Here is a 12,117-nt window from a genome sequence, read left to right as displayed (position 1 = left end):
CACTTCGGAACGCTTGTGTTTGCAGTATTCGCGCATTCGAATCTTCATCAGGTCTTCATTGAAGCGCTGATCCCGTGTTGGAACAGGAAACTCATCATGAAGTATGCTGATGACTCTGTTTTTTAAATCACTTGGTACTTCACTCCATTTGTTTAGTATGTAGTGTCTAAACAGCTGAGAGCAAAGACCACGCATGCGCAAGATCACCTTCTTGCCGTGATCATCCATGATGATGCCGCCGCTGATGTCGACGGAGTAAGGCAAGCCCTCTGGCCGGTGACGCGTGAACCTGGGTGTCCCGGCAGGGGTCTCTAGCGGCGTGTCGATGGGGGTACGGACGTCAAGTGTCTCCACCGGCGTCTGGGCCCCGAAGCGAGGAGTGTCGAGTGGGGTGGCTCCTGGCGGAGTAGGTAGAGGTGTGTAGCTTCTAGGAACAGTCAGCCGTGCAAAACCTGGAGTAGATGGCGATGCTGTGGCTGGTGTGGGGGCGGGCAAAGAAGGGGAGGGTAAAGAGCCTCGTCGAACACGAGGCGGTGTGGAGGCATCGGTGGCGGAATCCCCACAACAACCGCCACCGCCACCACTAGAGCGCCGGTGTCTAGACGAGTGTGAAGCTCGTCTCGTCGACGCCGAAGCTTCGGAGCGCGCCGAATGCTCGAAAGAGAGGGAGATGCGGATGGAGTAGGAACGCGCGATGATGCGCCAGAGCGATGACGCTCCACGTACCACTGTCTCTGCTGCGGTGACAAAGAAGAAAGAAACTCCTCATCATCCATACCTGCATTAAACACACGAATATTTAAACTTAATATTGAATGAATAGAGTAGACAATGACGCAAAGACCATTAAATACAATGACGTAATGACGCATATAAATACAATGACGCAATGAATCGAGTGATAGAAGAGGCAAGTCGAAAACTCAGAATTTTCAATCAAAAGATGTGAACGCGAGTAGAAAAGAGCGTTATACACCATGGAAGGTACTTAGAGAGCCAGAGCTTTTACAACACGGAGCAAAATTGTTCAAATACAATATTTGTGTCTTTAAGAGATCTCTCTCTCATCTTCGCATAACTCAGCATAACTTCCTATATCTATATAGAGCTCTCCGTTTAAACACATATCCTCTGTTTCATTTTGTAGCTCCTCTGCATGCACCCCATATAGAGTAGTAGCATCTTGATGCTCGTCTGGCACCACCGCAGCGGCTTCTGATTGAGCATCTTCTCTGATCTCCTCCATTGATGTCGTTGTGATTGGTACATGGTAGCCTTCATACGTCCTTGCACTACGAGGGGCTACCTCTATGACGTACCACCAGTTTGATGTAGACTTTGTAGGATGAAATATTACCTGCCAGAGCCACATAACTTACATGAGAGCTTTCAAGCACATAACTTGTAAAAGGGAGATGTTAACTATTTACATACTTACTTGTTCACAATGCTCGGGTAGTACGAAAGTGTCTCTTAGGTCAGTCCATTTCTTAGTAGAATCCACCTCAAGAAAACCAGACTCTCCTCTACGCACAGTAGCGTTGCGACCCTCCATGATTATCTTGAACCATTGCACGTCGAACAAGTCGACAAAAAATCCTCTGTAATCGATCCTCAAAATCTCTTGCAGCAATCCGAAGTAAGTGAGTTCCGCCACCACAGGATCTGCATCAGAGGAACGTCGTCGACTAAACTGTTCAAATTTTTCCATGATTCCACAATCTTGAGTAAAACGCTTTTTGTCGATTCGTTCCACCCTAAAATGTCGACCTTTACACCATGCTGCTGTGTATGACTTATACTACAACGAACAAAGATTATGAGTGGCTGTTCAAACGTTTATAAATAAAGTCACTTGCTAGTCGTACATTGCAAACTTACCTTGGTCGCGCAACCCCGAGAGTACTCCCACTCTTCTTCACTCACTTCGTCACCGCATTGTTGCGCGCTTTTCAATTGGTTGTGCAACCATCTTAAGCTCATGAAGGTTGGTAGGCTCTCCAGAACCGCTGGATAGTGCATCGGTGGTCGTCTTCCCGTCTCCACTCGATTCGTGCCCTTTGTCGCTCTTGCTTTGCATCCTCATATTGTGAAATCCACTTTTGCATCACTGGATTGTGAAGCATGCAAAATCGGTTGATTTTAGCCTCTAGATCTTCCGTCATCTTCTTCTCAACACCGAGATTGCACATGACAATCCCAGATATGCGCTCATCATCTATGGTTCGCCATAGCGTGTCCCGGGATTTATCAAATCCGTCTAGCCACTCTCCAATGTACACTAGGGACTCTGATACCAACCAACCTTCTGCCATGCTACCCTCCGGACGTGCCTTTTGACGCACATATCCCTTAAGCGTTTTCATGAAACGCTCTAAGAAGAACATCCATCTGGAATGAACTGTGCCAGCTATTTCCACCTCATCAACTATGTGAACAAGAAGATGCACCTGAATGGTTAGCATTGTAGTAGGAAAATGTTTCTCAAACATGCACACAAGCTCCGCAGCATTTAGTTTGGCGAATGGTATGGAGTCTACGTTGATCTCCTTTTGTGAGATCCATTGCACCAGCTTTGCAAGTTTGTAGATTGTGTTACGGATGTCGAGAGACAAACATCCCTCAATGGCAACCGGTAAAATAAACTGTAAAGTATGTGCAGCAATGATATTAAAGTCCACATTTTATGCAATGATATTAAAGTCCACTATGAACGTACCTGACACATTTTATGCCAATCGTGTGACTTCAAACCGGTAAGCTTTCCTTCTTTAGTAAAACACGTTCGGAGCGAGTGCATTACGCCAGTGGGGGTCCGCAAAGATCGAATGGTCTCTTTTACTTTGCGTTCTTGGGCTCCTGTGAAAATCCATGGTGCTTTAGGGAGTTTTATCGATCCATCAGACGCTGTTTGCGGCCAATATTGCTCCATACGATCCACATTTCTAAGGTCAACTCTGGCTCCCAAAGTATCTTTCTTGCCGGTCAAATGGTCCCATAGTAGATTACCCACATTCTTGAATATGTGCATTGGATCGAGCAAGTGATTGATCATGAGTCGGGGCCAGTATGGTAACTCGTACCATAGAGATAGTCTCTTCATCCCTGGAGGCAATCCGTCATCGCACATCTCCTTCTGCTCTAACCATGCTTGTGCAGACATCCTTGGTGGCTCTCTTCCCAAAAAGCCGTCGCGTAACACATGATTCTCTGGAAGATACGCTTGATGACCTTCGTAGATTTGCTTCTTCAGTGAGGGTGCCCTACGTGCATTCAGTCTAGGTCCACATGTGACACATGCTCTGTATCCGCTTGTTTGAAGCCCTGCATGTATACACATGATAATAGATCAACTATGGGAAAAAACAAGATTTACAGTGTCTGAGTGAGGAGTGTCAATAGATCACCTGAGCATTCTGTTAGCCCGGGATAGTCATGCATGGTCCACATTAGAATGCCTCTGATCAAAGCATTCCGTCGTCCTGTGTGTCGGCTCATATCCACCACCTCTATGCCAATCCACAATTGTTGTAGCTCTTCCAATAGTGGACGAAGATACACATCCATATTCCCCACTTTATATCGCCCTGGCACAATCAAGCTTAGCCATAGGTGCCCCTTCTTCGTAGTCAACCACGGGGGAATGTTGTAGTTGACGATGACAACGGGCCATACACTGTAAGATGTTGATCTTTGACCAAATGGATTTACGCCATCCATAGCCAGGCCTAAGCGCAAATTTCGAGCTTCCCTGGCAAAATCCGACCATGTTCCATCTATATGTTTCCACGCTACGCAATCTGCAGGAATTCGTAGCACACCATCCGAAGATTTATTCTCCTCATGCCATGATGCTAGGGCGGCCATGGACTTACATTCGAAGAAATGCTTGATGCGAGGAAGCAGAGGGAAATGTCGCAAAACCTTTTGTGGAATTTTTGTCCCGTGGAGATCTACTCGATATCTTTCGGAATCACATTTCGGACACTTCTCCATGTCTATGTATTCCCCTCTGAAAAGAATGCAGTCATTAGGACAAGCGTGGATAGAATTGTAATCCATCCCCAAGTTTCGCAAAATCTTTCTTGCTTCATATCGGGAATCTGGCATCACATTGTCAGCTGGTAGTATGTGCTCTTTCAGCAATCTACACAACATAAAAATATGATACAGTCGTGTAAAAATCTATCAGATCATTATACATTTAGAGTTCTATTAAAGTAAACTAATTGTAATAGATGACCTGAAAAGCGCTGTGACGCTAGTGTCACTCCATCCAAACTTTGCATGCATGTTGAGAAGAACCAGGAGTGCTTTCAATCTAGACATACGTGCTCCATTATACAATGGCGTATCGGCTTCACTTTTCATATCATCATAGATAAGCCTTTCTGAATCCATGATCGTCTCGATCATTTCATCAATCTCGGGCTCAAACATTGCCTCGTTGGGAATGTGCTCTGCATGATCATCCCCCGAGCTGTCAGAGGCTACATCTTGTGGCCTCACATATGCTGCTTGACCAAAGCGCTTGCGAACACGTCTATTGGGTTGCAAGATTGCTGCTTGTTGGCCAGCGTCAGAGTCTGACGAGTTATAATTGGCAACAACTCGATCTATAATAGATGGATCAAACTCGCCAAATTCGCGAACGTGCTGCAAAGAAACACGTCTTGTCCGTCGCACAGCATGCTTGCATTGATTACAAGGACATAAGACCCTCGTTGAGAGATAGGTGTTTCGGTTGGACGGTCCCACATCCTCGTCGCTACTCATAATGAGGATAAAAAACTTATAACCTGGACAACAAATTTAATAGTCTATTGGCATTCTTCGTCTTATCTCTCTCTCTCTCTCTCTCTCTCTCTCTCTCTCTCTCTCTTTACCTCACATTCTCTAGTCATGTCCAATCCCCGCAAACCTCGGTCTAGAGGTGCACGGAGATCAGAACCACCGGGTTATAATCTCGTCTTTATTGGTCAATACCTATATTTGTGGGTACAAGAAATCTACACACCCACGTCTACATGATACTGCATGTAGTGGACAAAACCCCTTTGCCTCTTCTCTAGCTGTAGCACTTCACTTCATCTTAACATCTTTTCACAGTAGATCTTTTCACTGTTCGTCTAACTCTAAACCCTAAACCGTAAGTAATTCTTGCGTGGACTCGATCTAACGTAAATAAGCGTAAATCTAAATAAACGTAAATCTAACTAAAAATAAAGCTAAATCTAATTTAACGTAAGTCTAATGACTAGAGGTTGTCTAGATGGTCATTGTGTCGGGGATGTAGTGACTCTTGCCGCCCTGAAGATCCACCTTCTTCCCTATCTTCTGAAGACATTTCACCAGTACTTTTGGATCGACGGAGCCCACCATGAGTGAAGGCAGCAATACCCTATATTCCATTGAGGGCTTTCTTCACCCGCTTCATGCAGGCATCGCAGTCTATGGAGACCTAAATCTAATCTAATATAACGTAAATCTAAATCTAGCTTAAATAAACGTAAATCTAGTTAAAAAATAAACCTAAATCTAATTTAATGTAAGTCTACATATAACCTAATCTTTAACGTCTTTTAAGATAGTTTCCTACGACGTTATAACTCTCTTCTTCTTGTGTGTGTGCGCGTGTGTGGATGTGTGTGCCAATAAAAAGAGATAAATGGTATAACCTTTCTATCACCCATGCCAAGTATGATAGATTGATTATGCCATTTCCCTCTTGAATAATAGGTCTTGAGTTCAACTCCTCGTCGGCTAGATCTTTAGGTCTTTTAATTTTAATTAGTTTCCTACGACGTTAAATTAGTTTCTCTCTCAATGTGTGTGCATTTTTTTGGATCGTATGCATGTTTTCTCTCTCTTTTCCTCTCTCAATGTGTGCGTTTTTTGTTTATGCATGTTCTCTCTCTCTTTTCCTCTCTCAATGCGTGCGTTTTTTGTTTATGCATGCTCTCTCTCTCTCTTTTTCTCTCTCAATGTGTGTGTGCATTCTTTGTTTATGTATGTGTGTGTGCGTTTTTGTTTTTGTTTGTACTCTCTCTCTCTCTCTCTCTCTCTCTCTCTCTCTCTCTCTCTCTCTCTCAAAAACACTATGTGTGTGTGTATGTGTGTGTGTGAGAGAGAGAGAGAGGGAGAGAGAAAGAGGGGAAGGGAACATGAGAATGAGGAGAGGGAAGGAGCATACCTGGCTCTCCTTCCTCTCCTCGTGTGTGTGTGTGTGTGTGTGTGTGTGTGTGTGTGGAGAAGAAAAAGAGAGAGAGAGAGAGAGAGAGAGAGAGTGAGGGAGAGCGTTACCTGCTCCTTGCTCGAGGGCGCCGAAAAACTCAGATCTGAGATCTGAGTTTTTGGGCGCGCTCGGTTATTTTTTTACCCCAGCCGGCGTCGCTATGAGCGTCGCTATAAGCTTTGCTATGCGCGTCGCAAATTTACAAAGAAATTTGCGACGCTCATAGCGACGTCGGGAATTTTTTTTTTGAGCGTTGCTGTGTGAGCGTCGCTAATATGAAGAGCTTCTTGTAGTGAACGCCGTGGCTTCGAGAGGGGTGGAGGAGGATGCCATGATGCTAGCTGCTAAGGTAGGAATGCAAAGAATGCTAGAGCTCAAATGAGAGTGTGAACAAGCTATGTAGGTGAATTGTGAAAATGGTAGGATTTAGGAGGCTTTATATAGCCCCCCCCCCCCCCCCCAAAAAAAAAAATAATAATAACAATAATTAAAATATTAAACAATTTTCATAAAGTAACACAAATAACAAGAAGTTATAAAAAACTTTCAAATTAAATTACAATCATTCAACTCTAAAAACACATCACCACAACTTTAAGATAATGTGCATTGCCAAAATTTGATACAACCATCTGTTTGAACTTACAATTGTGATATTATAAGAAATTTAAGTACAAAACATAACTACTCTAATGATAAAATCAGATTCTCTTCCGTCATCCACGCCTTTTCAATTTGAATCGTGCTCTCCATGCGGCTACCAATCTAGCCAAAAAAAAAAAAGAAATAGCATACCCACCTTAGAGTGAAGAATAATCCAAAGAACATAAAGATAACATAATTAAAAGAGAAAGATCATTTACCTTACGTCGTCCAATGCAAAATTTTGTAGCTTCTCCATGCTCTAAACCCATTACCACTAAGTGCTCTCGCACATTGGCCAATGTCCAATGCTTGTTCACTTGGACGGTCTCAACAGCACCACTCGACAATTTGATTGCAATATCAAATACCTCAATTGTAGCATCGGTGGATTGCAATGGAATCCATTCACCAAGCTTGCACATCCATCTTTCATAGAAGTACCGCACGTAAAGGGTGGAGTGTACCTTGATGAAACGAATAGCAATGCCGAAGCTTCCAACCTGACACCGAAAGAGATCTCCGTTGTGAAGTCCTTCAAGATACCCCCACTTCTCACCAAGTATGGCTTCCAATGTATTGTAATGTAGATCTTTGCAAACATACATAGTGTTTGTGTGATGGAAAGGCAAAGATCCGAATATGCTAGCGAAGACATGAGCAGGACAACACCATCCAAGCCCAACAGAACACGAAGCTTTTCCAAATTTTAATGATGCTCTCATATCAACTACAATCTTGGCTTTCAAAGACATTACAGTGAATGCATCTGGCTTTGGCCACTCCATGCTACGCAAGGTTGTAGCTCTCCGTAGCCTTGCTCATCTATAGGTACAATGTACTTGTGGGTGTAGAAGAACACCCTTTGCCGTGCAAGGTTTGATGAAGTTGTGTTGGAGAAGAGCATATCCCTAAGACTTGCATGCATGGCCGTAAATGTGCCTGAAAGGCACGAGAGCAGTTGCTCCTCCACAAGGCTAGAAGAAAAAACATCTACATAGAAAAAACAGTCCGTGAGATGTAAAAAGTCCAATTTTTTGTTACCACCAAAACCATTGAAGTGCAAGGGACATACAATTACAAGGAAAATCCCTTGGGTTGGTGATACCTCGACGCATGTGTCCAAACATGAAGACATGTTGAACGATTGCCACCGTACCCTTGTCTCTTACTTGCTTGAAGCCTATTAGTCTTCCCTTCCAATGGAGATCAACGTTTGTTCTTTCACGAACACGATGGGGACCGATTGCGGAAGGTTGCATGTAGACCCACGCACCTTCTTGAAAAACCTGAGGTTCCCATTGCTGCTCCTCATTCTTCGAGTTGTGGAGAACCATACTTTGAATGATGGGTTTGGGGCGTCTATTTTGACCATTGTTTGCCATGGATGCTTAAGTGGGAGCTTGAAATTACAATGGAGAGATTGGGGAAGGAGGAGGGAGATAGAGTTTAGAGAGAGAGTGGGAGCTTAAAGTTGCAATGGAGAACTTGAGGAAGGAGGAGGGAGACAGAGTTTAGAGAGAGAGTGGAAGTTTAAAGTTGCAATGGAGAGCTTGAGGAAGGAGGAGGGAGACAAAGTTTAGAGAGAGAGTGGGAGCTTAAAGTTGTAATGGAGAGCTTGAGGAAGGAGGAAGGTGTAAGAGTTTAAAGAGAGAGTGGGAGCTTTGTGTTATGGAAAGGGGCTATGGAGGAAGGGAGTCTTGGGAAAGAGGTTCTAGAGTGAGAAAATGACTTTTGATCATAGGGTAGGTTTGGGGGGAGTTTTGGATGGAATATTTTAAATTTAAATTTTTTTTGAAAATTTTAAAATTTTAGGATTTTTGCAAAAACGTATCTGTGGACCCACCACTTCCCCCCCTCCCCCCTTTTCCCCCCTCCCCCTTTTACCCATCCACCTCCCTCTACGATACAAAGCAATAAATGAGTGGACAATCCTATTATTCTCTCTACTTTCTTAGGTTCTAAACTTATATACATTGCTCTCTTCCTATTGGCTGGAGCTTAATTAACCTTAATCCTATATGGCCCTAAGAGAGTCCACATTTTTCCTAATGTTATCTTTTGAAAGATGATTCATTAACATTTTGTTTATTATATTCTATGAAAAGTTTTTATTGTGTCGCCCATTCATCTGTGTGTGTGTGTGAGAGAGAGAGAGAGAGCCCCAACCCTAGCCTCTGATCTCTCTGCGTCTGTGAGTCTCCCCCCGAGCGAAGGGCAGCTTCGTGGGGGTGTTAGGATGATCGAGGGCTGCAGTCAATGGTCATGCCCTGTTATCCCAACCCCTACTCGTCACCACACAAACGACCGACCCAGCTTTTTCTCGTCGACCCAGCTTCTGCTAGCCGTGCCTTGTTGCCCCACTGTCGAGGTCTGGCTGCCACTCTGCCCGTCACGTGCTCTGCAAAACCCCTAAGTTTCAAGGGCAAAGGCAAAATTTATTGAGGCCACTTCGCCAAGAGCCTTGTCACACTCCGACATATACTTTGAAGATGAATACCCCAAAGCTCACCGCAAGGATCTGACCAAGCTTTGTGGCAGTCGTAGCAGCCCCTAGTTGTTGGGTATGCAAGCCCAGTGGTGTCTTAGCCTGTGGGAACAAGGTTCATAATATATGTAGCTATAGACCACCGGTTTAGTGGAGTTTGGTTTAGTTGCAAGTCAATTTGTGCATGACAAATTTTGGCTATATATTGTAAGTTGTGGTTTACAAAATTATCAATCAAGCATATAGCGTGTCTTTTGTTTTCCCCGTTGTATCAACTTTCTCTCTCGCTTCCTCTCTTGTTTCTCTGCACTTGCCATGCCCCAAAGGCTGCATCCCATAGCCCATCTCCTATCACTAGAAAGCTCATGCACATTGGATAGCTTCAAGCAGCCCTTGATCGGGTTATGGAGGAGAATCGAGACCTTAAAGCCCACCTTAGCAAGCTCAAGGCACGCTTCGACGCCATGGTGCATCTCGCCATCGATAAAGTAAAAGAAGTCAAAGCGAAGGTCACTCAAGCCCAATCGACCGCCTTTGCTAAAGTACAGACCCACGTGACAATGGAGTTCCACAAACAAAGACTCCAAGAAGAAAACGCTCTCAAGGTTCGCATTGGTGGGCTTCCCTCGCCATAGTGCACCACCGAGGGCACTCTCGAGAAAGCAATCACCAAGCTCAATGACGTCCTTCAACCAATTAACATCAAACCTGAAACGGTTTCTTGGATCAAGGACACACATAGGCAAGTGCCACCCAAGCATTGTCTTCTCACTTTCAAGGACAAAGAGGATAAGACGCAGTTACTACGGCAGTCTCGACTCCTCAAAGGGACAAAGGTTTGGATTAGCGAGGAACTGACAACATGTCAACTGAAGATAAAAAGAACTAGCTCAAGAAGATGCACGAAGCTCGCAAGCAAGGTAAATGGGCAATATACCAAGGTGATAAAGCCATCATCCAAGAGTTTCAAGCCCCTAAAAAGGCTCTACCCAACCCTCCTTAGATGTTGTTTCTTTCTTCCTTCTTTTTAGCTTGATGATTGTAGCCTCAGTCTTTAACTAATATGTATCTGATGGCTTCATTTAGAAGCAACAAGCCAATGTAATGCTTTTGTGATGGTCCCATAGGTCATAGCTGACCTCAGTGGACGATAAATCTCTCTCTCTCTCTCTCTCTCTCTCTCTCTCTCTCTCTCTCTCTAATTTTGTCAAACATGATAAGTTATTCAAGTGGGTATGATTGATTTGATGATACTATATCTATCATTTTTGGTACAATTATTCATGAAAAATAAGAAATGCTTTGTATTTTAAAAATAAACAGAAAGAAGTACTCAAATTTGCATATTTTGGCTCCAAATCATTGCATGATAATGCTAGGGACAATAACAGCAGTTATAATCTCTCTCTTTGTCACATCCACCTTCATATATTTTCTTCCATTGTTGTTATGAGGAGCTATGGGTGCAAGTGGAGCCAGCATTTCAATGTGTTGTTTGCAGTGCGAGAGTGTTGCTGCTACTTAAGGCTACTATGAAGAAGCGCTCCTTAGTATCCACAATTGAATATTTTAGTGCCAGGCGGAGTTTGGTAATATAGACGATAAAAACAATAGGAATACTCGCAATAATATTATAAGTGCAAAAGAAGTCCTCCCGCCCTCCTCTCTCTTCCTTTGGCATGCCCATTTTGGACTCTTTCTCCATGAAACACGGTAAAGGACTAGAATGAACGTTTTCAAAGTTTCATAGTGTGGTATAGCTAAGGATAGCCGTTGAGTCCCAATGGGGCACCACATGTAGGAAGAGAGGGTGATAGGCCTTCAATTATACGCGAAAGAGGATGAGGCCACCAAGCACAAGAAGACGACATAAGGAGATTAAAGTGCATATAAGGCACAAGAAGACGACATAAGGAGATTAAAGTGCATATAAGGCAAGTGGTGAGTGATGTGAGGTGTTGGATGAGGATATCGAAGCACGTCATATGGAACCAAGGCATTTTATTTCTTTTGAAGCTATTTCACGAGATGCATTTTATTTTATCTTTATTTTTATCTTCACATATTCTTATCATAAAAAATTGTCGAGCAATTTTAGCATGGAATCCTAGTATTAATGCTATGACCTAGCCAACCAAGCAAGAGCCAGTTTACATGTGGGATGGGTTGCCAACATGTTGGCAATTGGCAATCAAAGCTATGTTAGTTCATGTGGAAGAAGTAGGCAACAACCAATTGGTGAGCGCAAATAAATTTGACGACAGAAAAAACCCAATGGGCAGTAAACGCCAAGCTCAATGGATGACGTGGAAATGAGAAAATACCCAAGCGACAAAAATGTCGTCATCTTTCACGTTGCAAGCTTACCGTCTTCTGCAGTTGCAAAGATGCTCCACCTCCCAGGGTAGGAGCGTGCTCGCAACAAGTGCCCAATTTGTGCGCAACTTATTCCCTAAAAGTCACCATGGAAAGAAGAGTTGTTCGCAACCACTTGCGAACATGTGCGCAACTAGAGCCTCATGTGAACTGGCTCCAAGACTAGTTTGTGCCTTGTAGCCACTAGAGTCACTAGAGCGACTGCTCTCTAAGAGAGGAGTCAAAGGCCTCAGTGAGGGCACCCTCATGCTACTACATGTAACATTGGCTAATATTGGGAGGTGGCGCGTGGGACTCTAAAAGAGGAAGTCAAGAAGGCTGATCTAACAGACGACGGACGTGGCTACGATTCGAGCGCTGACCAATTTTGCAGATA

Source organism: Adiantum capillus-veneris, chromosome 26, assembly GCF_014529385.1.
Source record: "Adiantum capillus-veneris isolate H3 chromosome 26, ASM1452938v2, whole genome shotgun sequence".
NCBI lineage: Eukaryota > Viridiplantae > Streptophyta > Polypodiopsida > Polypodiales > Pteridaceae > Adiantum > Adiantum capillus-veneris.
Note: the sequence above shows the minus strand (reverse complement) of the source record.